Source organism: Phocoena phocoena, chromosome 7 (genome assembly GCF_963924675.1).
Source record: "Phocoena phocoena chromosome 7, mPhoPho1.1, whole genome shotgun sequence".
Classification (NCBI taxonomy): domain Eukaryota; kingdom Metazoa; phylum Chordata; class Mammalia; order Artiodactyla; family Phocoenidae; genus Phocoena; species Phocoena phocoena.
Genome location: NC_089225.1, coordinates 59,968,075 through 59,995,773, shown reverse-complemented (window position 1 = coordinate 59,995,773; position 27,699 = coordinate 59,968,075). Strand labels below are relative to the sequence as shown.

The 27,699-nt window shown below is 38.6% G+C and overlaps 1 protein-coding gene across 1 annotated transcript in view; it reads left to right on the top strand.

The window, feature by feature from the left end:
• Positions 1-27,699, top strand: part of PDE11A (phosphodiesterase 11A) — a 419,270-nt gene that overhangs the window by 95,108 nt on the left and 296,463 nt on the right. The gene's annotated exons all lie outside the window — the stretch shown is intronic.

The following is a 27,699-nucleotide window of genomic DNA, read 5'->3' as shown; positions in this document are numbered from 1 at the left end:
GAAAGACATAGCTGAGAAGAGGGGAAGGGAGTCAAGAGTGTATTAGTCTGATGGTAGGGGCTGGGACCCCACTTCCCTGAATGTGTCAACATGTAAGATGATAACAGGTGTGTTCTTACTCCCAGGGACATGGTAGTTCAGTGCTATTATCTTTTATTCATTTCCATGTCTGTAGTTGCATGCAACAGGGTGGGGTTAATCTTACTCTAGTTTTGGACCAAAAAAAAAAAAAGGACACTGAAAGTCAGGGTGTCTTTTTCTCTTTTTATATTTTCCTTGATAGTTGAAATAGTTTGGCAGCCTCTTGTTTGAGAAAACTTGCACTAGAGCAAAAGGTTTTTGTCTAAGATCACTTTGGCTTATGTTTTTTAGGGTAACTACTCCTTTTTCCAACATAATGTCTCAACTTTATTTTTTATTTTTTTGTGGAAGAAGGAAGGATATATTACTTGCAGCAAGTAAGGAGAACACCGGGGATCTTTCCCAAAGCAGTATCTCGATGTGTCAACTTTAAAGAAGCAAATATAAGCACCTGGGCCTTACTCTGGCTCTTCATGTACCATTTTATAAAACTCCTGGGTTCCCACCTAGATAAATATTTTTGTTTTTACACTGTACCAATTCTTAAAACTTTAAAGTTCAAGAACAGAAATCCTCTTACTTTACAGAGCAGGAAACTGAGTTAGATAGGAGAAATGATTTACCTAGTGAGACACAGCTGATTAGTAGCAGAGCTTGGTTTAAACTCAACATTTCCTAACATTGAGTTCAGAGTTCTTTCTACTACAATGTGTTGCCTCCTATGCCACTGATTAAGGGATTAATGAATTTCTCTGTATATGTTGGCTGAATGCCCCAAAGCCTTTGAAAGTAAGAAGAGAACATTATCCTTATTGTTTTGGCTTAAATGAGTCACTAGAAAATTATAGGAACCTCTCTTATGCTTCTGTGTTTCCTGATTTATGTAATTTTAGCTCAAATCACAGATTTCCCAGTACTCCCAGAAGGGTATCGATATTTGGTAAATGAAAGCCACACACAGATTAAATTAAATAAAACTGAAGGTAAACCATGGCAGTCCTTCAGTCAGGTTTAATAATGTTCAAATTCAGTAGTACTCCAAATTATCATTTTCCCAAAAAGGTTTACTATTCATCTACACTCTTCATTTCAATTACCAGCCCTGCTTGACATGTAGACATGTAGTAGATTTGTTGGAGAAAGCAAGCGCTATTTTAACTACAACAGCCTGAAATGCTAGTAGTCACAGCACAGTGTAACCTGTCAGAAGCCATTGAGGACCACTACTGGAAATCAGATATCCACCTTATTTCAGTTCTATCAAATGCCAGTTGATTTACTCGCCTATTAAAGCAGCTGGAGAATGTTTCACAAAAGCTTTTATTTGTTTGGAGGTACCTGAGAGGAATTGGAAGGTTCTTAGTAAGAGTTTTTGAACTTCTACTTTATGAACTGCCGGGTGGTATAATAACTAAATTGAGACACAGAGTGCCTGAGTAATACACCAAGGCCATAAAACCAGTCAGCTTGAGAGCCAGAGAGACCTCAGGCGATGTGCCATTAACCACCATGCCTCTACCTCCACTCTACGAGGCAAGCCAGGAGATTTGGCATAAAGTTTCTTGGATTCTGAACTGGGTTCTGCTACTCAGTAGTTGTGTAAACTCGGCAAATTAACTTGTACCTTTGTTTCCTCTTTATTAACAGACAGGGTGTTAGGACTAATCTCATGAGATTTTTTGGTGAGGTCAATGTGCAATGATACCTACTTATCACAATACCTGACATCTAATAAGAACTTAACAAATGGTAGCCTTTATTATATTATTGTTATTATGACTGTGGGGGACTTAAAAATTAGGAGGTATATTACTGAGTCCAAGAAGCTTTTGATTTAATTGGGGACTGAAACATATAAGTAGATGCAAATTAATGCAGAATCAAGAATAAAAGCATAAGAAATTAAACCTCATTATTTGAAAATGCTCAAAGGAAGCACTGGTATAAACTATGTTTGTCTTCTTTCTGGGTTTACTTTGGCTCAATTAAAAGTGTCCTTGCAAATTTTGCCATTTGCAGTAACACAGATGGACCTGGAGGGTATTATGCTTAGTGAAATAAGTCAGACAGAGAAAGACAAATACTGTATGATATCACTTATATGTGAAATCTAAAAAAATAAAGCTAGTGAATATAATAAAAAGGAAACAGACTCACAGATACAAAGAACAAACTAGTGTTTACTAGCCGGGATAGGAAAGGCGGGGAGGGGCAAGATAGGGGTAAGGGATTAAGAAGTATAAACTATCATGTATAAAATAAATAAGCTACAAGGATATATGGTACAACATGGAATATAGCCAATTTTTATAATAACTATAAATGGAATAGAACCTTTAAAATTGTGAATCACTATGTTGTTCACCTGTAACTCATATAATATTGTACATGATATATATCTCAAAATTTTAAAAAGTGTACATGCAATATATATATAAATATTGAATCATTCTGTAGTACACCTGAAGCTAATATAATGTTATAGGTCAACTATATCTAAATTTCTAAAAAGTGTACTTATGCCAGTCATACATACCTTCAGCAATATGCTATTGATTTCATGAGAGGAACGTTAGTTCTAGATTTTTTATATGGACTGTTTAACTTTTCATGTGCTCTGTCATTACAAACTGCTTAGATGAGCAAGCAATTTCATGCATTTTTGCTATGCATCATTTTTAGCTCTTCCATTCAGCACCAATTTAAAATCAGCAGAGTATTAAGATACTCTCAAATTATAGTAGATCTTTTTCAGCAATAGGCAAATTTCAAATTTTTATGTAAATCATTTCTTTTCCTAAGCCCTGCAACAATTGCACAGCAAGAGATTGTCATTTTGGTGTAACTGATCGGCTAAGTAGAAGTCAGAATTTCACAGAAGGAAATATAAGTACATTAAAGAGAAGTTATGTTGCTAATTTATTTTATTAATTGTTTCTACTTTGGGGGTTGACTTTGTCATGTACTTCTAATAATGGGCTGTCATTAGCTTCAGAATTCTTGATCTGGAAGGTCACTCTTTCTAAGCTGTCAATGCCAGTTGCCTTACTTACTTGACCGAAACAATCATATTATACAGACTTGATGACCAAACTTATTTATCTTATGGCTATAACTAGTGTACTATTAATTCTTAGTTTTCTGTCTGTCTTCTGGTTCAACTATAAACTCACTGGTGCCATGTCTTACAAAATAAAAAAAAATTAAGAAACACATAACATGAAAAAGTTTTCTTTAGTCCATCAAGTAACAAAACCCTCATGAATTTGTGTTTCATTTTTCAAGTAACTAATTCATTACAGTAAATAAGAGCAGTCTTTAAAGTAGCTTCTTACATGTAGTAGAAGACCTGGATTGTATTTTTGATACAATGATTATAGCTGCTTTTTTTTTCTATTTATGTAATCTTTTCTTTTCTCCATTTTTCATTTGAGTCTCAGAGTTTTCCAGTTTTCTTTAGGACCATGTGGACTAGATCAGCTTTTAGAGTAGGTGCCAATTAAAATAAGCACCAGAGGGGGAACCTTCAAGATGGTGGAGGAGTAAGATGTGGGGATCACCTTCCTCCCCACAAATACATCAAAAATACATCAACATGTGGACAACTCCTACAGAACACCTGCTGAATGCTGGCAGAAGACCTCAGACTTCCCAAAAGGAAAGAAAATCCCCACCTACCTGGGTCGGACAAAAGAAATAAAAGAAAAACAGAGACGAAAGAATAGGATGGAACCTGCACCTCTGGGAGGGAGCTGTGAAGGAGGAAGTTTCCACACACTATGAAGCTCCTTCACTGGCAGGAACTGGGGGATGGGACGCTTCGGAGCCACGGAGGAGAGCGCAGCAACAGGGGTGCAGAGGACAAAATGGAGTGATTCCCACGCAGAGGATCGGTGTCGATCACCCCTCACCAGCCTGAGAGGCTTCTCTGCTCACCTGCCAGGGTGGGTGGGGGATGGGAACTGAGGCTTGGGCTTCGGAGGTCAGATCCCAGGGAGAGGACTGGGGTTGGCTGCGTGAACACAACCTGAAGGGGGCTAGTGCACCACAGCTAGCCAGGAGGGAGTCCGGGAAAAAGTCTGGACCTGCTTAAGAGGCAAAAGACCATTTTTCAGGGTGCACGAGGAGAGGGGATTCAGAGCATCACCTAAACGAGCTTCAGAGACGGGCACAAGCCATGGCTATCAGCTCAGACCCTAGAGATGGGCATGAAACGCTAATGCTGCTGCAGTCACCGAGAATCCGGAGTGCAAGCGCAGGTCACTATCCACACCCCCTCTCCCCCCAGAAGCCTTTGTAGCCTGCTGCCAGGGTCCTGAGATCCAGGGACAACTTCCCCAGGAGAACACATGGTGCACCCCAGGCTGTTGCAATGTCATGCTGAGCTCTGCCAACGCAGGCTCGCCCCGCATTCTAATTGTAACTACCTTACCCCTCCCTCCCCCTGTCCTGAATGAGCAAGAGCCCCCTAATCAACCGCTGCTTTATCCCCATCCTGTCTGGGCAGGAACAGATGCCTGAGGGTGACCTATACACAGAGGTGGGGCCGAAACCAAAGCTGAACCCCAGGAGCTGTGCAACCAAAGAAGAGAAAGGGAAATCTCTCCCAGCAGGCTCAGGAGCAGCAGATTAAATCCCCATTATCAACTTGAAGTACTCTGCATCTGTGGAATACCTGAATAGACAAAAAGTTATCCCAAAATTGTGGTGGTGGACTTTGGGAGCAACTGTAGACTTGGGGTTTGCTGTCTGCAACTGATTTGTTTCTGATTTTTATGTTTATCTTAGTTTAGTGTTTAGTGCTTGTTATCATTAGTGGATTTGTTTATTTGTTTGGTTGCTCTCTTCTTTTTTTTATTATTATTTTTTTATTTTAATAATATTTTTTCTTTATTATTATTATTGTTGTTGTTGTTGTTGTTGTTGTTTCTTGCGGTATGCGGGCCTCTCACAGTTGTGGCCTCTCCCGTTGTGGAGCACAGGCTCCGGATGCGCAGGCTCAGTGGCCATGGCTCATGGGCCCAGCCGCTCTGCGGCATGTAGGATCTTCCCGGACCGGGGCACGAACCCGTGTCCCTTGCATTGGCAGGCGGACTCTCAACCACTGCACCACCAGGGAAGCCCTCTTTCCTTATTATTATTAAAAAAAATTTTTTTTTTCTTTCTTTTTCTCCTCTCTTTTCTTCCGAGCTGTGTGGCTGACAGGATCTTGGTGCTCTGGCCTGGTGTCAGGCCTGAGCCTATGAGGTGGGAGATTCGAGTTCAGGACATTGGGCCACCAGAGACCTCCTGTCCCCACATAATGTCAATTGGCATGAGCTCTCCCAGAGATCTCTGTCTCAAAGCTAATACCCAGCTCCACCAAATGGCCAGCAAGCTACACTGCTGGATGCCCCATGAAAAACAACTAGCAAGACAGGAACACAACCACACCCATTAGCAGAGAGGCTGCCTAAAATCATACTAAGTTCACAGACACCCCAAGACACACCACCAGACATGGCCCTTCCCACCAAAAAGACAGGATCCAGCCTCATGCACCAGGACACAGGCACCAGTCCCCTCCACCAGGAAACCTGCACTAGCCACTGAACCAACCTCATCCACTGGGGGCAGACACCAAAAACAACGAGAATTACAAACCTGCAGCCTGAAAAAAGGAGACCCTAAACACAGCAGGTTAAACAAAATGAGAAGACAGAGGAATATGCAGCAGATGAAGGAGCAAGGTAAAAACCCACCAGAGCAAACAAATGAAGAGGAAATAGGCAGTCTACCTGTAAAAGAATTCAGAATAATGATAGTAAAGATGATCCAAAATCTTGGAAATAGAATGGAGAAAATACAAGAAACATTTCACAAGGACCTAGAAGAACTAACGAGCAAACAAACAATGATGAACAACACAGTAAATGAAATTAAAAATTCTCTAGAAGGAATCAATAGCAGAATAACTAAGGTAGAGAAACAGATAAATGACCTGGAAGATAAAATAGTGGAAATAACTACTGCAGAGTAGAATGAAGAAAAAAGAATGAAAACAATTGAGGACAGTCTCAGAGACCTCTGGGACAACATTAAACACTGCAACATTTGAATTATAGGGGTTCCAGAAGAAGAAGAGAAAAAGAAAAGTTCTGAGAAAATATTTGAAGAGATTATAGTTGAAAACTTCCCTAATATGGGAAAGCAAATAGTCAAGTCCAGGAAGTGCAGAGAGTCCCATAAAGGATAAATCCAAGGAGAAACATGTCAGACACATATTAATCAAACTATCAAAAATTAAATACAAAGAAAAAAATATTAAAAGCAGCAAGGGAAAAGCAACAAATAACATACAAGGGAATCCCCATAAGGTTAACAGCTGATCTTTCAGCAGAAACTCTGCAAGCAAGAAGGGAGTGGCAGGACTTATTTAAAGTGATGAAAGAGAAAAACTTACAACCAAGATTGCTCTACCCAGCAAGGATCTCATTCAGATTCAACAGAAAAATTAAAACCTTTACAGACAAGCAAAAGCTAAGAGAATTCAGCACCACCAAACCAGCTTTACAACAAATGCTAAAGGAACTTCTTTAGGCAGGAAACACAAGGGAAGGAAAAGACCTACAATAACAAACCCAAAACGATTACGAAAATGGCAATAAGAACATACATAACGATAACTGCCTTAAATGTAAATGGATTAAGTGCTCCACCAAAAGACACAGGCTGGCTGAATGGATACAAAAACAAGACCCATTTATATGCTGTCTACAAGAGACCCACTTCAGACCTAGGGACACATACAGACTGAAAGTGGGGGGATTCAAAAAGATACTCCATGCACGTGGAAATCAAAAGAAAGCTGAAGTAGCAATTCTCATATCAGACAAAATCAACTTTAAAATAAAGGCTATTACAAGAGACAAAGAAGGATACTACATAATGATCAAAGGATCAATCCAAGAAGAAGATAAAACAATTGTAAATATTTATGCACCCAACATAGGAGCACCTCAATACATAAGGCAAATGCTAACAGCCATAAAAGGGGAAATTGACAGTAACACAATCATAGTAGGAGATGTTAACACCCCACTTTCACCAATGGACAGATCATCCAAAATGAAAATAAATAAGGAAACACAAGCTTTAAATGGTACATTAAACAAGATGGACTTAATTAATATTTATAGGACATTCCATCCAAAAACCACTGAATGCACTTTCTTCTCAGGTGCTCATGGAACATTCTGCAGGATAGATCATATTTTGGGTCACAAATCAAGCCTTGGTAAATTTAAGAATATTAAAATCTTATCAGGTATCTTTTGTGACCACAACCCTATGAGACTATATATCAATTAGAGGAAAAAGTCTGTAAAAAATACAAACACATGGAGGCTAAACATTACACTACAAAATAACCAAAAGATCACTGAAGAAATCCAAGAAGAAATCAAAAAATACCTAGAAACAAATGACAATGATACCACGACGACCCAAAACCTGTGGAGTGCAGCAAAAGCAGTTCTAAGAGGGAAGTTTATAGCAATACAATCCTACTTCAAAAAGGAAGAAAAACAACCTAACCTTACTCCTAAAGCAGTTAGAGAATGAAGAAAAAAAAAACCCCCAAAGTTAGCAGAAGGAAAGAAATCATAAAGATTAGATTAGAAATAAATGAAAAAGAAATGAGGGAAATGATAGCAAAGATCAATAAAACTAAAAGCAGTTTCTTTTTTTTTTTTTTTCCTTACGCGGGCCTCTCACTGTTGTGGCCTCTCCCGTCGCGGAGCACAGGCTCTGGACACACAGGCTTAGTGGCCATGGCTCACGGGCCCAGCCGCTGCATGCCATGTGGGATCTTCCCGGACCAGTGCACAAACCCATGTCCCCTGCATCAGCAGGCGGACTCTCAACCATTGCACCACCAGGGAAGCCCTAAAAGCTGGTTCTTTAAGAAGATAAACAAAATTGGTAAGCCACTAGCCAGACTCATCAAGGAAAAAAAAAGGGATAAGAGTCAAATCAACAGAATTAGAAATGAAAAAGGAGAAGTAACAACTGACACTGCAGAAATATAAAGAATCATGAGGGAATACTACAAGTAACTCTATGCCAATAAAATGTACAACCTGGAAGACATGGACAAATTCTTAGAAAAGCACAACCTTCTGAGACTGAACCACGAAGAAATAGAAAGTATAAACAGACCAATCACAAGCACAGAAATTGAAACTGTGATGAAAAATCTTCCAACAGCCAAAAGCCCAAGTCCAGATGGCTTCTCAGGCGAATTCTATCAAACATTTAGAGAAGAGCTAACACGTTTCCTTCTCAAACTCATCCAGAATATAGCAGAGGCAGGAACATGCCCAAAATCATTCAATGAGGCCACCATCACCCTGATCCCAAAACCAGACAAAGATGTCACAAAGAAATAAAACTACAGGCCAATATCACTGATAAACATAGATGCAAAAATGCTCAACAAAATACTAGCAAACAGAATCCAACAGCACATTAAAAGGATCATGCACTATGATCAATTGGGGTTTATCCCAGGAATGCAAGGATTCTTCAATATACACAAATCATTCAATGTGATACACCAAATTGAAGGATAAAAACCATATGATAATCTCAATAGATGCAGAAAAAGCGTTCAAGAAAATTCAACACCCCATTTATGTTAAAAACTCTCCAGAAAATAGGCATAGTGAGAACCTGCCTCAACATAATAAAGGCCATATATGACAAACCCACAGCCAACATCATTATCAATGGTGAAACACTGAAAGCATTTCCACTAAGATCAGGAACAAGACAAGGTTGCCCACTCTCACCACTCTTATTCAACATAGTTTTGGAAGTTTTAGCCACAGCAAGCAGAGAAGAAAAAGAAATAAAAGGAATCCAAATTGAAAAAGAAGTAAAATTGTCACTGTTTGAAATTAAAGGAATCCAAATCAGAAGAGAAGAAGTAAAACTGTCACTGTTTGCAGATGACATGATACTATACATAGAGAATCCTAAAGATGCTACCAGAAAACTACTAGAGCTAATCAATGAATTTAGTAAAGTACCAGGTTACAAAATCAATGTGCAGAAATCTCTTGCATTCCTATACACTAATGATGAAAAATCTGAAAGAGAAATTAAGGAAATACTTCCATTTACCATTGCAACAAAAAGAATAAAATACCTAGGAATAAACCTACCTAAGGAGACAAAAGACCTGTATGCAGAAAAGTATAAGACATTGATGAAAGCAATTAAAGATGATCCAAACAGATGGAGAGATATACCATGTTCTTGGATTGGAAGAATCAACATTGTGAAAATGACTCTACTACCCAAAGCCATCTATAGATTCAGTGCAGTCACTATCAAACTACCAAGGGCCTTTTTCACAGAAGTAGAACAAAAAAATTTACAACTTATATGGAGGCACAAAAGACCCCGAATAGCCAAAGCAATCCTGAGAAAGAAAAACAGAGCTGGAGGAATCAGACTCCCTGACTTCAGACTATACTAAAAAGCTACAATAATCAAGACAGTATGGTACTGGCACAAAAACAGAAATATAGGTCAATGGAACAGGATAGACAGCCTAGAGATCAACCCACGCACGTATGGTCACCTAATCTTTGATAAAGGAGGCAAGGATATACAATGGAGAAAAGACAGACTCTTTAATTGGTGGTGCTGGGAAAACTGGACAGCTACATATAAAAGAATGAAATTAGAACACTCCCTAACACCATATGCAAAAATAAACTCAAAATGGATTAGAGACCTAAATGTAAGACTGCACACTATAAAACGCTTAGAGGAAAACATAGGCAGAACACTCTACGTCAGAAATTATAGCAAGACCTTTTTTTACCCACCTCCTAAAGAAAGGGAAATAAAAAGAAAAATAAACAAATGGGACCTAATGAAACTTAAAAGCTTTTGCACAGCAAAGGAAACCATAAACAATATGAAAAGACCACCCTCAGAATGGGAGAAATTAGTTCCAAATGAAGCAACTGACAAAGGATTAATCTCCAAAGTATGCAAGTAGATCATGAAGCTCAGTATCAGAAAAAGAAAAAACCCAACCCAAAAATGGTCAGAAGATATTTAGAGAAATAGATATTTCTGTAAAGAAGATATACAGATTGCCAACAGACACATTAAAAGATGCTCAACATCACTAATCATTAGAGAAATGCAAGTCAGAACTACAATGAGGTATCACCTCACACTGCTCAGAATGGCCATCATCAAAAAATCTACAAACAATAAATGCTGGAGAGGGTGTGGAGAAAAGGGAACCCTCTTGCACTGTTGGTGGGAACGCAAAGTGATACAGCCACTATGGAGAACAGTATGGAGGTTCCTTAAAAAACTAAAAATAGAACTACCATACGACCCAGCAATACCACTACTGGGCATATACCCTGAGAAAACCATAATTCAAAAACAGTCCTGTACCACAGTGTTCATTGCGGCACTATTTACAATAGCCAGGACATGGAAGCAACCTAAGTGTCCATAGACAGATGAATGGATAAGATGTGGCACATATATGCAATGCAGTATTACTTAGCCATAAAGAGAAACGAAATCGAGTTATTTGTAGTGAGGTGGATTGACCTAGGGTCTGTCATACAGAGTGAAGTAAGTCAGAACGGGAAAAAAAATACTGTATGCTAACACATATATATGGAATCTAAAAAAATAAATGGTTCTGATGAATATAGTGGCAGGACAGGAATAAAGACGCAGACACAGAGAATGGACTTGAGGACATGGGGACGGGGAAAGGTAATCTGGGATGAAGAGAGAGAATAGCATTGACATATATACACTACCAAATGTAAAATAGATAGCTAGTGTGAAGCAGCCACGTAGCACAGGGAGATCAGCTCGGTGCTTTGTGACCACCTAGAGGGGTGGGATAGGGAGGGTGGGAGGATATGGGGATATATATACACATATAGCTGATTCACTTTGTTATAAGCAGAAGCTAACACAACATTGTAAAGCAATTATACTCCAATAAAGATGTAAAATAAATAAATAAATAAAATAAGCACCAGTAGCCTATTGCTTATAGTGCCACCTTGTGGCTTTGATCATTACTACTGCCAATTAGCAATGACTGCAGTCCCTCCCCTGGGGCCAAATATGAAAATAGCAGTTTTTAAGAAATGTATCCGGAGTGAGTGTAATTATGCGTTTTCAGGTTATTAATACTTGAGAAAACTGAGGTAACGACAAACTATAATTAAAATGAGAGTTCTGTCAGAGGAGGTCATTAATGCATTTGAGTAAATGTGAATCAGTACAGCACTGAATAAAAAATAAAGGTGCTGAATTCACTACTGACCTGCATTCAGTCCTCAGGTATTCCTGTTTTTATTTCTTATGTTAATTAATTTAAAGCCTTTGATAGGTATACCCATGACTGCAGTGTTAGGAGATCAAACCTTCATAGTATAGTCCAGTTTGGGGCAAAAATATATGTCATTTTGTAAAGCATATGAAGTAGAAATGAATGTTTAATGTTTGGGTATCATTTTGCATGATGAAAGTGGGTTTAGAATCAGGGTCATGGCAGAGAAAACTAGACAACAAGAAGTCCAAATTACTCATTAAAAACATTTAACAAGACAAAAAAGTACTTGGCTGAGAAGAATTCATTTTGATTAATAAGTATGTAATTTATACTCATTTTAATTCCATTGAAGAGCCATTCTCTTCCAGTTGTGACGAGTGCAGTTGAGGTTGTTATGTGATTAACAAACCGTTCAGAGTGGAGGTATATGCTCTTTTTCTGTGGCATGTTCTTCTTCAGGCCTGGCTGCATAGGCCTGTGGCTGTTTTCTTTTCCTGAAGACCAGGAAACCATAGGATGACAGAGAAGTCACACCCAGCCATTCCAGAGTCAGCTAAGAGCAGGAAACTCAATTTCTACGCAAGTCATGACATGAAAAAGATCAAGTATTTCTTCTTTTAAAAAGAAAAAGAAACAGAAAATGAATCACTAGCGAAGGATATTCTACAATTTTAAAGTCCTTTACTAACTTATTTCTTGCAAAATATCTCTAGCAAGATAATTTAGTGAGTCACTGTTCCGGTTGAATTGTGTTCCTCTCAAAAAGATAGGTTGCAGTCTTAACCTCCAGGACCTCAGGATGTGACCTTATTTGGATATAGAGTCTTTACAGAGGTAATTGATTAAAAATGAGGTCTTTGGGGTGGGCCCTAATCCCATATGACTGATGTCCTTATTAAAAGGGGAAATTTGGATAGAGAGACCAACATGCTCAGAGGAAAGACTATGTGGAGAGGCACAGGGAGAGCACCATTTGAAAATAAGAGTTATGGTGCCACAAGCCAAGGGATGGCAGGGCTGCCAGAAGCTGGAAGAGGAAGGATCCTTCCCCAACAGGTTTCAGAGGGATTATGGCCCTTCAAAAACCTTGATGAAGGCTGCTGACTCCAGAACTGTGAGATAATACATTTCTGTTGTTCTAAACCACCGGGTTCATGGTACTTTGTTATGGCATCCCTAGGAAGAAAAATGCAATCATAATATTGAACTAGTACTTACTGCATTTCCCTGTGAGCACTTTACAGGAATTGTCCTATTCCCACCTAATAACAACCTTGAGAAGTCTATTTTTATCATCCCAAGATAATATCAGATGAGGATATTAAATTACTGAGGTTAAATGATTTGCCCAAGATCACAGTTAGTAAGTGAGTGAGCTGGGATTGGAACCCAGGCTGGTTTAACTCTAGACTCTGCTCTGTGTGTGTGTGTGTGTGTGTGTGTGTGTGTGTGTGTGTTTGTGTGCGTGTGTGTGTGTGTGTGTGTGTTGCAGCCACTGTCACACCACCCTCATGTCTCATCTAGAACCACTCTCCTCCATTTCAGAGGAGAATCACTCTTGGCATACACTGGCAACTCCATTCTTCGTTTTCAAGGGCATGAATAAGATTCTTCATTCCTCTGACAATAAAGGATTGGTAATATTCTCTTGTCTCTTTGTAATTTGAAATTTATAAACTTACTGGCCTTTTCCCTCACACCTCTCCATTTCTTTCCACCTCTTTCCATCACCCAAATCAAAGTTTAATATGTTAACAGAGTGAAAAAACTACAGAGTCAATTTTCTGCTTCAAAAGAATTTCTTTAAAAAGTCTCTGTCAAAAGACCAAATAAACTGGGATTGAACTGTGTAGATATCAGAGGTACTGAAAACCGGGCTAACACTTAAAACTCAGAATTTTATCAGTGAAACTAATATGAGAGCAGAATTATTTTTCTAAATCACAGAATGAACGCCTTATTTTTATTAATAATTATCTCTGTGTTTCAGTTTAACTCCACTAACTGATCCAGAAAACCCAAGAAGTTAGTTTATAAAGTGCCATGGGTTGAAACAATTAAAAAAGGAATTCTAGTTAGACCAGTAGTTAGACAAAACAGTTGATTATACATTAGTCATAGAATGTAAAAGCTCAAGCCATCAAATTAGATTTCTATTAGCTCATTAGAGAAACAAAGAGAGAATTAGGAATCTCAGGGTATACTTGATTGTTAAGCCCTGAAACTTCTCCTTGTCTGTATTCTTGATCTTGATTTAAGATGTCACCTTCTGCTCAGTGTTCCACATTGAAGTGGTAGGTTTCAAACTTTTTTGCCTACAACCCATAGTCAAGGCAGCCAGGGGAGGAGTTTCAGGAAGGAGGGATGGTGGGCACTGTCAGCTGCTTCAGGGAGATTAAAAGGATGACTAACAATACTTCATACTTAGGGGATCGGTATTTATTGACGCAGATGTTTCTGCGGTTGTTCAGTCAGATGGTCATCTAGGGAATATCCGGTCAGGCATGAGTAATAAAGCTGCCAGAGGAATAAAAGTCACTGAATTTGTTAAGACTGTGAAGCTGAATAGCAAGAAAACCCACCTGCTTGGCAGGTGTAGCATGCTCCAACAAACACTGCTGTAGAGACAAACCATCCATTAGCAAGGCTTCAGGCAACTCACAAAACAGCAGCCGTGCTGTTGGGCCAGCTATCTTATAACAATACAAAAATAGTCAGCAAACCTCTACAGTACATTTCCTTTTACTTTTTCTTTTCAAATTGTTTTGTCTTTCTTTTCTCTAACACATTGTTTATAAAGTAGAAAGGAGAAGTTAGCAGTTTTACATATTTGGAGATTAAAACTCATGAAGGTTAAATGACTTGCTCAGAGCCCCACAGCTAGTTAATGGCTATTCTGGGGAGGCTGGGAAGGCTCAAAAGTCACCTGCAATCATCCTGCCCCCTACCGATCCTTTCCATTTTAGCAGGCTTTTCGCAAAGCCCTGGACTTCAATCCTGCCACGTTGCCTGGCTAAACTAAACTAAATTAAAACTGCACTAAACTAAACTAAATGACTAAAACACAGATCTGTCCTGAGTTGAAGAATGTCAGGTAGGAACATGCTTTATTGATTGGTCATGAAGACGGAAAAGAGAGGAAGAGGGCTAGAGAGACACTGATATTTTACAAAGTCTCATTACTTAAGGCCACCAGGGTATTTCTGTTCCTACCTATGAATAAAATGAAGAAAAAGGACGACAGTACCGGTCATGCAGCTTATTTCAGAGCTGGTGGGTAACACTCAGATAATTCAAAGAGAAAATTCTAAAAGATAGGAACCTCTTAAGAAAGGGGGAAAAAACCATGTATATAAGAGGTGACTATAGAGTGGTGGCTTTCCGCTGTGGACTGCTGGAACTAGTCCGGCGAGATGTCAGCGAGACATCTAGATGTCAGCGAGATTCTCATAGGAAAGCAAGTAACATTTGTCACTTTTTGCATGTCTTTCTAACTTAGATAAAAGCAATATTAGCCGTAGGATGTAAAAGCTAAATCCATCAAAACTAGATTTCTATAATAGCTGGACAGAGCTATGAAGAGAGATTTAGGAATTTTAAGGTAAAAGTGGTAGGCGATGCCATGGAAATGGAAAAGATCATTTAAAAAAAAATGCTTGTAGACCAAGACTAGAAGAGAATTAGGTAAAGAATCCTGATAATGAAGAATATGCAGAAAAAAAGGAGAGCCAGAGAAGGGATGGTCTGAGAGACCAGACCAGAAGACAATAGTGAGAGAAGGAAACCAGAAAGATTCAAAGTTGTACCCATTATGGCTTCGTAATCAAGAAGGACTGATAATTCAAAATACGCCTTGGGATTTGGCAGGGAGGTCATAATCTCAGTGCAAGCTTTCGGTGAATGGTGGGGAGAAAGCCCAACAAAACTGGGGCAAAGAATAAACGGAAATGAGTGACCTGGTCACATCAGGGTAAAACCACCTTTTAAGATGTTCATCCCTCAAGGGAAGTTGAATTGAAAGGATATTTTATAAAGAGGGAGAAGTGAGCCAAGGGGACTGAGTCCAAGGAGAAGGGAGAGCTGAGTAAACAAGCTTTGGAAAGAGTCGGTGGGCAAAGGGTCCGGTGTAGATGAGAAGGGGTTGGCCCTAGACAGAAGGAGGACGCCTCTGGGATAGAGGCTAGGTTAGGATTTTAGAGGTTGGAGCTTCTGCCAAATACTTTATGTGTGGCTGAGGAGCCAGTTACCAACTGAGTGTGACTAAGTTGAGCTTGGTGGTGGCCTTAAGGAGAGAAGAAGAGCTTTGGATACACCAATGAGTAAAGAGAGAAAGTGCACCTATTAACAGTTTGGAAGATAGATGGGAAAATCTGCCACTAAGCTAGAGACAGGACAGCGCTAGAGAGGAGAGGACAGATTAAGAGAACAACTGTGAGGCAGAGCAGGCAGGTTCTGCCAGCCCATCAGATGTGTGTGCTGTGATTCAGATCAGGCAAGGATGGCTCTCAGGTAGCGTTTCCCAAACTGTGGGTCACGACCCACGAGTTGCGTTATGAAATCTTGTCTTGAGCAGTGTATTTTGTAAATGAAATAAAACATCAGAGAGCATTGCCCGTAGTGAGGGTAAGTATTGTTACTATTTCACTTATATATGTAAATATGTACGTATATACATGTGCTGGGTTGCTGATAACTGGTTAACAGAGGGTGTCCCTACCTGACATTCTTCAACTCAGGACAGATCTGTGTTTTAGTCATTTAGTTTAGTTTAGTGCAGTTTTAATTTAGTTTAGTTTAGCCAGGCAACGTGGCAGGATTGAAGTCCAGGGCTTTGTGAAAAGCCTGCTAAAATGGAAAGGATAGGTAGGGGGCAGGATGATTGCAGGTGACTTTTGAGCCTTCCCAGCCTCCCTAGAATAGCCATTAGTTAATGGCTGTGGGGCTCTGAGCAAGTCATTTAACCTTCATGAGTTTTAATCTCCAAATATGTAAAACTGCTAACTTCTCCTTTCTACTTTATAAACAATGTGTTAGAGAAAAGAAAAACAAAACAATTTGAAAAGAAAAAGTAAAAGGAAATATACTATAGAGGGTTGCTGACTATTTTTGTATTGTTATAAGATAGCTGGCCCAATATTCTGCATGCACGGCTGCAGACGCGTTTTCTTGCTATTCAGCTTCACAATCTTATCGAATCCAGTGACTTTTATTCCTCTGGCAGCTTTATTACTCATGCCTGACCAGGTATTCCCTAGATGACCATTTGACTGAACAACAACAAAAACATTTGCTTCAATAAATACTGATCCCCTAACTATGGAATATTAGTAGTCATGCTTTTAATCTCCCTGAAGCAACTGACAGTGCCTACAATCCCTCCTCCCTGAAATTCCTCCCCTGGCCGCCTGACTCCCTGCTGCACTGCTCTGGTTCACTGCCTGCCTCAGCCTCCCCTGTTGTACCTCCTCTGCCTCCTTTCCTTTACCTGGTCTTGAAGTGGTGGTGGCTATCTTCTGCTTTCTCTTCTGTTCTCCACTCTGTCCCTTGGGAGTTGCCTAAGTGCATGTGAGTTCAGCTCTCACTCTGGTGCTGAATGTAGGTCAGTAAGCTTATTTCACTTCTGAAGCTCCAGGATTCCACAGGTCATTCCTACTTGTATCTTCTGCTCCCTCTCAAATGCTACAAATTCCAAACCAAACTCACTGCCTTCCTGCACTGGTGCCCCGACTGTAGTCTTCCTCTGGAGTTTTCTGCGTTACTCCATAGTATCACCCTTCTTTTAGCCACCTAGCTAGAGACCTAGCCATCATCCTTGATTCTACTCCTTCCTTTAATCTCATGTCCAATATCTATTTGGTTGTCAAATTCTATCCATTTTACTTACAAAATACTCTTGGTCTATAACCTTTAGAAGTGATGGTTTGTGTCCCCCCATTCTTGATTCTTCGCCTCTCTCTGGAGTTCTGTTGCTAGAGTTCTATTTTTGCAGTCCTGATGTGACCATGCCACTCACTGTAAGTCTCACAGATCTCTGTGGCTTCCAGCATAAAACCCAAATTCTTCAGAATGGCATTTGAATCATTTCAGGATTGAGTCTCAAATACTTTTTCACTCTCATTTCTCGACACATTGCCCATACATTGTTCACACTTAAGTCTCACTGGGATTCTTGCCATTTACAGGACACAAAATGCATCTCCCAACTCCTGAATTTTTGCTTATTCAGTTCCTTCTGCCCAGAATTCAGTTAATATCACTAAATTCTATTAAAAATTCCCTATAATACTAAATAAATTTTTGTTGGATTGAAATATAATGATTAGTTTCTCTCCTGCACATAAATATGAAAGCAGAGATCAAATCGTTTTCATCTTTGTATTTCTAGCAATTAACAGAGATTACAGTAGGTACTCAGGAAATATTTACTTGGAGACAAAAGCTAAAGAATTACTGATCTGCATGGTTATATGTATTTTTAATATCCATCTTTTCCCTAAGAGGGACAAAATAGTAAAATAACCAACTAAAGAAATAAACATTCTTACTACCGAGCAGCATGAATTGTTATTCACTGGGGAGCATAGCTATTTACGAGATTGGTACTGACATAAATAGTTGCAAACCACTCTTTTAGTCCCTAAGATCTGATTGGATAATCAGATGGATATAGTGGATAATAATGAATATTTGTAATAAAGAACTTGCTTACAACTTCTCTCTACATGAAATCTTGCACATATAGGACCCTCAGGTTTCGGTATCATAGAGTATTACAGGTGAAATATCTGTTCCCTGCTTTCTGGTAGCAAAGCTTCCCAATGTGAAACACTGGGTGTTTAAATATGTATCATGATTAACAATGAAATTATGGCCTTGTTGCAAACACTGGAGAGTTTTAATAGCTGAAAAGTTGGCTCATCCTATAGGAATTTACTTGACTGTGTATGAATAAAGTATTTTCATCTGGAAGTTTGTTTTTTGAAACAGCTATATTCCTAAACTTCAGTTTATTTAGCTTGTATATAGTAATTCTTTTTACCTTCTGAACCAGTCAGTATTGATTGGGAGAGCACCAGTATTCTAAATCATTTTTAGTTTGCTATAGTAAAAACAGTTTCTCCCTTAGGATAATTCTATGATATAGATTAAATCAGAAATTAAAGAAAATCTTCCAAATCAGAGAAATATTTGTCTTCTTAACTAGGTTTGCCTGAGTGAATTATTTTATTATTTTGAGAACCACAAGGAGGATTCATTGCTGTTGTCATAAAAGTAAATGTGGGGACTTCACTGGTGGCGCAGTGGTTGAGAATCCGCCTGCCAATGCAGGGGACATGGGTTCAAGCTCTGGTCTGGGAAGATCCCACATGCCAAGGAGCAACTAAGCCCGTGTACCACAACTACTGAGCCTGCGCTCTAGAGCCCGCGAGCCACAACTGCTGAAGCCCACGCACTTAGAGCCTGTGCTCTGCAGCAAGAGAAGCCATCGCAATGAGAAGCCCATGCACCGCAACGAAGAGTAGCCCCTGCTTACTACAACTAGAGAAAGCCTGTGCGCAGCAACGAAGACCCAACAACAAAGACCCAATGCAGCCAAAAATAAATAAGTAAATACATTTATTTTAAAAAAAAAGTAAATGTGTACATTGATAAGCCTTGGTTTTTTAGGAGACAAAATAATCTTCAATTAAGGGTTAGACACATATGTATGGAATCTAAAAAAAAAAATGGTTCTTAAGAACCTAGGGGCAGGACAGGAATAATGACGCAGACATAGAGAATGGACTTGAGGACACGGGGAGGGGGAAGGGTAAGCTGGGGCGAAGTGAGAGTGGCATGGACATATGTACACTACCAAATGTAAAACAGATAGCTAGTGGGAAGCAGCCACATAGCACAGGGAGATCAGCTCGGAGCTTTGTGTCCACCTAGAGGAGTGGGATAAGGAGGGTGAGGGGGAGACGCAAGAGGGAGGAGATATGGGGATATACGTATATGTATAGCTGATTGACTTCGTTATAAAGCAGAAACTAACACACCGCTGTAAAGCAGTTATACTCCAATAAAGATTAAAAAATTAAGCGTTAGAATAAATATGGTCCCTCTGTCTTTTCAGTCTGTTTTATCAAGTCTATGTGGGATGAGTCAAAATGAGCACTTTGTCTGACCAAATCACCGCTCTCCCATTTGAGAGGGTGTGGGAGAGTGCTTAAGACTTTGAGCATTAGCATCAGTCAGACTGTGTCTGGAATTCTGTCCTCACCACTTAGTAACAGTGTGACATTGGGCAAATGGCTTGGTCTCTCTCAGCTTCAATTTCCTGATCCATAAAATAGGTATTCATTTGTTCGTTCATTTGTTCAGTTATTCAGCAAATATTTATTGATCAACTACCGTGCGCCAAGTCCTATTATGGGAATCTGGGGAGTAACAGTGAACACAACAAGCAAAAATATTTTTATTTTTTAAATTGAAGAATAGTTGATGTACAATATAAGTTACAGGTGTACAATATAGTGGTTCACGATTTTTAAAGGTCATACTCCAGTTATAGATATTATAAAATATTGGCTATATTCCCTGTGCTGTACAATATATCCTTGTAGCTTATTTATTTATACATAGTAGCTTGTACCTCTTACTCCCCTACCCCTATTGCCCCTCCCCCCCTTCCTTCTCCCCACTGGTAACCAGTAGTTTGTTCTCTATATCTGTGGATCTGCTTCTTTTTTGTTATATTCACTAGTTTGTTGTATTTTTTAGATTCTGCATATAAATGCTGACATACGGTATTTGTCTTTCTCTGTCTGACTTATTTAACTTAGCGTAGTACCCTCAAGTTCATCCATATCGCTGCCAATGGCAAAATTTCATTCTTTGTTTTATGGCTGAGTAGTATTCCATTGTATATACGTCATCTTTTTTATCCATTCATCTGTTAATGGACACTTAGGATACTTCTGTATCTTGGCTATTGTAAATAATGCTGTTATGAACACTGGGGTGCATGTATCTTTTTGAATTAGTGTTATTGCTTTTTTCAAATATATACCCAGGAGTAGAATTGCTGGGTCATATGGTAGTTCTATTTTTAGTTTTTTGAGAAATTGCCATACTGTTTTCCACAGTGACGGCACCAATTTACATTCCCATCAACAGTGCATGAGGATTCCCTTTTCTCCACACTCTAGTCAACATTTGTTATTTGTGTTCTTTTTGATGATTGCCATTCTGACAGGTGTGAGTTGCTATCTCATTGTGGTTTTGATTTGCATTTCTCTGATGATTAGCAATGTTAACCATCTTTTCATGTGACAACAGGCAAAAATCTTGGCTCTCATGGATTTACTTCTAGTAAGGCAGTATTAATAGTACCTACCAACAATGGTTGTTTGGGAATTAGCTGATATAATGCAGGTAAACTGCTTAGTACAAAGCCCAGCATCTAGTACGTTCAGTTAGCTTAGGAAAGTGAGTAGTCTAGTTTGACAGGCATACAAAAGAGGTGCTGGGGGTGGGCTGTGGCCTGGGGAGAGGGCAGATTGGGGTCAGGGTAAGTTGGGACTATAGAGGCTAAGGTTTATTGAGTACTTACTATTTGTCCGACTCTGTACTAGGTGCTTTAAACTTACAACAATCATATGAAGCAGATACTGGGAGTAAGCTTTTGCTTTAAGGTAAGAGCTATTTTAGATACCATATCTCTGAAAACAGATTTTGAGAGAGGAGCAGGGAACAGAGCAAGAATGAGTTGGATATGTCCATGGACCTGCTCTCTTACCTTTTAGGTGGACAAGGAGAGAAGGACACTTGGGTAGCTAGACTGTGGCCTGAGTGGGCCTGTTAACTTCACTTCACTGGATCTCATCTGTCAGAATCGGGGAAAAAACGTCCTTTCTTTGGGGTCATTTTTTATATTTGAAGGAGTTGTACTAGAGGGTTGTCGAGATCTGTTCCTGTACCGACATTTCCTGATTCCCCATTTAGGAGGGTGGATCACTGTAGAGGAATACATCTTTGTGGTATGTGGAACACAAGGTTATACCAGCACATGCTCATGTATGATTCTTGTTTGATGATTCCCCTAAGCATCCATGTAGAGCTCATCCTGAGATACAGGAATACTGGTGTGGCCAGGGAATGACTGATGGAATTGAGCAGGGACGCTTGAAAATAGAGCAGAAGATACTTGATAATTTTGAAGCAAGAGTTTACTTTCTTATTTTTTCTGTGAGATAATTACAGGACATAGATACAGAAAGCTCATTGACTGTTAAATTTTATTTATTTTTCCAACACAAAGCATAGGGAGCTGGAATAAGTCCCACCACTTCAAAGAGTTTCCCTATTTAATTTGTTTTAATATTTCTTGTAGGCAACGTTTTATGCGGAAAATGAAAACTTTGACCTTTGGGAAGTAACAGTTCAAAGCTTAGGGCTTCCCTGGTGGCGCAGTGGTTGAGAGTCCGCCTGCTGATGCAGGGGACATGGGTTCGTGCCTCGGTCCGGGAAGATCCCACATGCCGCGGAGCGGCTGGGCCTATGAGCCATGGCCGCTGAGCCTGCGCGTCCGGAGCCTGTGCTCCGCAACAGGAAAGGCCACAACAGTGAGAGGCCTGCGTACCGCAAAAAAACCCCACAAACAAACAAAAAACAAAACAACAACAACAAAAAGACTTAAAAAATATTTAGATATAATATTAACTAAATCTCCAGTTCAAATCTGAAAATTTCTGGGTTTTTTTTAGCTTTTTCTCTCCCTTGCATCAGTGTTCATTTTTATGAAAAGCACACCTTAATTTATGTAATAAATGTGTTCCCAAAATAAGAATCAGATCATATTTAAAATGTAGTGAGAATTTGCTGTTTAAATGGCTTCTATCGTAAACTTACTTGCAGTGTAAGTTATTTGACCTTAATTTATCTTTGATGTATCCTTGGATTTTAATCTATTAGGTTTGTCTAAATCAAGGCACATCAATTAACCACTGGAACTATTCCTGTTTATTACTTTCCTAAAATCTAAAACTATCACTTTGAAATTTAAAATCCAGAATCTCCTGTGGTTAGCACCGTTACTACTAACAGCAATGTAGAGTTTTTGTTTATTTACAATGTATTTTATATGCAAGATAGTATACTATATATATATAAATTCAGTATATAATTAAATGGCCTTGTTAAGTTTAACTGAAGAATTCAGTATCTTCATTTTACTGATTATATACCTACAAATTATGACTAGGAATATTGATATATTTGTGGTCATTTATTCACTGAACCAAACATTTAATGCCCACCATATGCCAGGCACTGGGCTAAAAGCACTGGGAAATGTAAAGTATAGTATGTGATCTCCTTTAGAGACTTACAATTTATTAGGGGAAACAGATATAAACACATAAAGAGTTACATGATAAAAGAAAAATTGCAATATGAGACAACACCATAAAGTAGCATCTCTCAAATTGTGGTATGTGAGATAATTTTAGGTAGTAGGCATGAAGAAACATTTTTTACATTAATGGTTATATTAATAATTATATAATGCTGTATATATATTTACAATTACCTTCAATTTATGTAAAATGTTATTGGTTTTCCATTATGGTTATAATCTAAAATTTCCTATAAAATTAAATGTACTTAATTTAAAATATGGGAGTTGGTTTTAGGAAAATGTTAAAGAGGAAAACATAATAGGTAATATGTGGATATGGAAAAAAATAGTGAGGGATATGTGAATACTGAGATTTGGGACACTGATGAAAGAAATGATTTGGTAACAAGGCACATTACCATCAGTGCTATGTGCTGGAGGAAGGAAAGGTCCTGGCAGGCTGGAGGTTCGGGCATGCTCCATGGAGAAGAAAGGACTTAAGACTGGATGGAGAGGAGGGAGGATGTCAAGGGCATGGTTCTCACAGTGGTAGAAGAACCTGGAGGCCAGAATTCACATTATATTAAGGGGAAGAGGAAGAGTTTAGAGTGGGGGGTCTGTGTAGGAGAGTATGGGAAGGGAGACTGAAAATGTAGGCTGAAGGAGGAAGATTGTTCAGGGCATTGAATGTTATGCTGAGAAACCTGGGTTGTTTGGGCTATTTATAAGAGGAAGTGTTTTATTCTACTTCCAGCCTCCAGGAGGGATGATTGATGATTGGGAAAATCTGAAAAACCTTTTGGATCACATACGTTTCCCAACATGAGATTCTGACCATTGTCAATACTGAAGGATTTGTTATCGGGTATTAATATCTCCTTTACCACCGACTGTGGTTGTATAGCAGTTAGTAGCTTGAAAGGCCAACTAGTCAGAAGGCAGCATTAGAATGTGGGTCCTTTAAACAGGGGATGTATAGGGCAGGGCTGGAATGGCATCAAAATATGGGATGCTGGGCAGCCCAAGATTACTTTCTCTCAATAGTTTTGCTTGAGGCTGACCTGTCTTCTCTATAGAGCAATGTGGTACACATAAAAGAGTTGCAGTAATGTGTTATTGGATTTGTCATAATGTGTTTCCTTTTTTCTTCTAGACTCAGCAGCTTTTCTGTTTTAGACAATTATACATGACTATGGCAGGTCTCAAGTTCCCTTACAAATGTAATTTGCCTTAGTTCTCTTGGGATTTTACTTTGGGGCAACCTGGGAGTCCATTTTCAGCAACCTGGGTGTTCCCCTAAGTTTATTTTTATTTTATGGTTAAATAAAAATTTGCCTTGAAAAAAATAAACATTAGATGACCCTAATGTTTTATATTTGTAAATAATGAAAAACATTACTAATTTTGCTATTCAGTTGAAATTTCTTCTTTCCAAATGAATTCCAAAATGGTATCCTTCTTGAAAACCCAAGGATATCAAAGAGGACAAATTGCTATCTGTCCTCTATAGTGAGTGAGAAGGAAAACTTTGGGTCTTGATCTCTACTTCAACTACAGCAAATCTGCTTTAATTTATTTTTTATATCTGTCGTCTAAAGACACTATGAAACTCGAAAATACAGATGAAAAAAGATAAAACTCTAATCCATGGGGTACTCCCCCAAGTGATCCAGAGATCAAAACGGTAATGACAGTGATTGCTCATCACCCCTGCCAGGAGGTGCTTGGATATTACTAAACCTTTTGAGATAGATAGATAAGCAAGACCATCACTATTTGGCTGGGATCAAGGCTTGGCTACTTAGAAAAAGAAGAGAGTGTTTTTACTCAGTTACTCTGTTAAAAGTATGCTATAATGATTTATTCTAATTATAAACATCAACCTCTATTCCTAGTATCTAAAAATTTAAAGGCATCACAACAAGAGTGAAATTTAGAGGAAAAAAACCATATATCTAACCTCCTCACTAATACTACTTGATAAATTTGTGTATCTACTCCTACCTACCAATCCAACTATCTAGTTGATTTGACTTTTGGATACCTAATCGATATATCAAATCTAATAATGGTCCAAACCAAAATTATGGATCCTCCTTGTAACCTATTTTCCCCCTAGTCTTCCTTATTTCAATAAATGAGCCCACCATCCACTCAGTTACTCAATGCCCAAAACTTTTTCTCACTGTTCAAATGAAAGCAACCCATAGGCAAGTCTTGTTGGCTAAAAATATATCCCAATCTCTCCTTTCCATCTTTACAGCTACCATCCTGGTCATGATCCAAGCCATCACCATTTCTTGCCTAGAATATTGAGATAGTCTTCTACTTGGTCCTCCTGATTCTACTAACACTCCATAACAATCTATTCTCCATAGGGTGGCCAGAAAGATCTTTTAAAAATGTATATCAGATCATGGCACTTTTCTGGTTAAAACCTATCCCTGCCTTCTCACTCTATCCAAATTCTCAGCCCTGGTTACAAGGTCCTACACAATCTGGGCCTAGTCTTCCTTTGAGACTCTTTTCCTACTGCTTCCCTCCATGTTCAGTACTCTCCAGCCACAGGGATTTTTCTGTTCCTGGTACATGCCAAGCTCATTCCAGTCTTAGGGCTGTTAACCTCTTCACCCCTCAACTCTTGGTCTCCAGATCAGCTTCTTCTTGTCACTCAAATGCCCATTCAGGGTCTCCATGGGGAGACCTTTCCTAAATTAGTCCCTCCATCCTCAAGTCACTCTTTTTACAAAGCAAGAAAATTATCTCATTCATTTCCTGTTTGTTTGTTTACTGTCTGTCTCTACTTCCCCTACTCTAGAATGTAAGCCACATGAGAATAGGAAACTTATCTTCAAGAGAACCACTTATTCCCACTAATTAGCACAGTCCCTGGAACAGAATATAGACAGGCTCAATAAATTTTGCTCCATTATCCAGTTTATGGATTCAGTATTTTTTCCCTTCTTTTATTTAATGAACTTAAGGAGAGAAACCTTTAGTTCTTTCTCTCAGATTCTGTCTGCCCTTACTATTATATCAATCTCCATTTAACTCTTGAATGAAATTATATGGAGAGACAGGAAAAATATAGCACCTACTTCTTCTGAACCCCACTCTGAGAATTGCTCAGTTTAGGGAATTTTATCTTTTCCTTATGGCTTGATTCTTTTGAAATTCACCAGCGGTTTTAGTATTTCTCCTTTGATAGCCATTCTTTCCATTTCCTTCATGAGGCAGAAACCAAAAGAGGGAAATTAATAATTCCCAATGTGTGCAAGAGTGATGTCCATGATTAACTCTTTAAAATTGCAAGGGAATAATTTACCCCTCTCAACCTTATCTTATTTTCTTTTGTAGATAGAGATTTGTTAGTCTGGGTATTCTCTCTCCACATCCAAAATAAAATATAATTATTCAACAAGTAGGTAAGTTGCACACAAAAATTTAAAGTAGAGATAGAATGATAGTGGTTTAGCAAATGGCTTGGTCTTGATCTTGGGATGTGCTTGCTGCCCACCTCCACGCCTCTCTGCAGGCCATTTAATCACACCCTGCTATGCCCTTTCAAGTATTGAGGGGGAAAAAGCATGCTGTGATACTTTATGTACTTCTGGGTTCTAATTATATTGAAAATGCATTGAAAAAAAACAGAGGAAGGGAAAACAACGGTATATAGATCCTCAGTATATAGTTTTAGAATGATGGATTTTTTTAATATCTTCTAATACTTTGTAAGTTTAAAAAATAACATGTATTATTTTGTTTATTATTCTTAAAATCAGAAAAAAGAATACTCTTTAAAAGAGAGAATTATTGGAACTAAACCCCCAGGTAGGTAGGCTGTGAGCTGCCAGGGCTCTGGTACCTTTCTGTGTGACCACCACTGAACTCCCAAGGCTGGTCTAATAACCTCGAAGATCACGTAGCTCAGTGGGCTCTTGTGTTATTTTCTGGTTCAGAAAAGCTGGTTTTAGGTTTACAGCTGGTTTGATGTATAATTCTTTTCCAGACAAAAGCTGATTTAAAAATCACATTGTACTACATAATGGAATTTCATTTCTTCCTGAACAGCGTCACCCAGGGGAGGTTTTTTGTTTTGTTTTGTTGTTGTTGTTTTTAGGATTAAAAAATTTTTTTCTTCCATTGAATTGATAACATTTGGTTCCATGAAAAGAAACACTATTGAATTTAACAGTTCTAACAATTGGAGTTCTGAAACCATTGAAAATAAAGAATTAAATTTGCCATCTTCTTTATCCCTTTTTGTTGAGAGAAATAGCATATGTTACATACAATATTGGGTTTTCAAGAAAGGTGGAAATATTTGTACATTTATGTTCTTAGGTACTAGGGAAAGCCCGTAATGTTGATGACATATTTCCAATACCTTGCTGCTCCAAATCTGATGTATGGAGCAGCAGCTGATTAGAAATGTAGACTCTTAGGCCCACCGCACACCTACTGAATCAGAATCTGCAGTTTAACAGATCTTTAGGCAATTCTTTTTCTTTTTGATTTTTAAAAATTTATTTTATTGATGTATAGTTGATTTACAATGTTGAGTTAATTTCTGCTGTACAGAAAAGTGATTCAGATATATACACACACACACACACACACACACACACATATATATATATATATATATATATATATACACGTGTATATATATTCTTTTTCATATTCTTTTCCATTATGGTTTATCACAGGTTATTGAATATAGTTCTCTGTGCTATACAGTAGGACCTTGTTGTTTATCCATTCAGTATATAATAGTTTGCATCTGCTAACCCCACACTCCCAATCCATCCCTCCTCCACCCCCACCTCTTACTTGGCAACCACAAGTCTGTTTTCTATGTTTG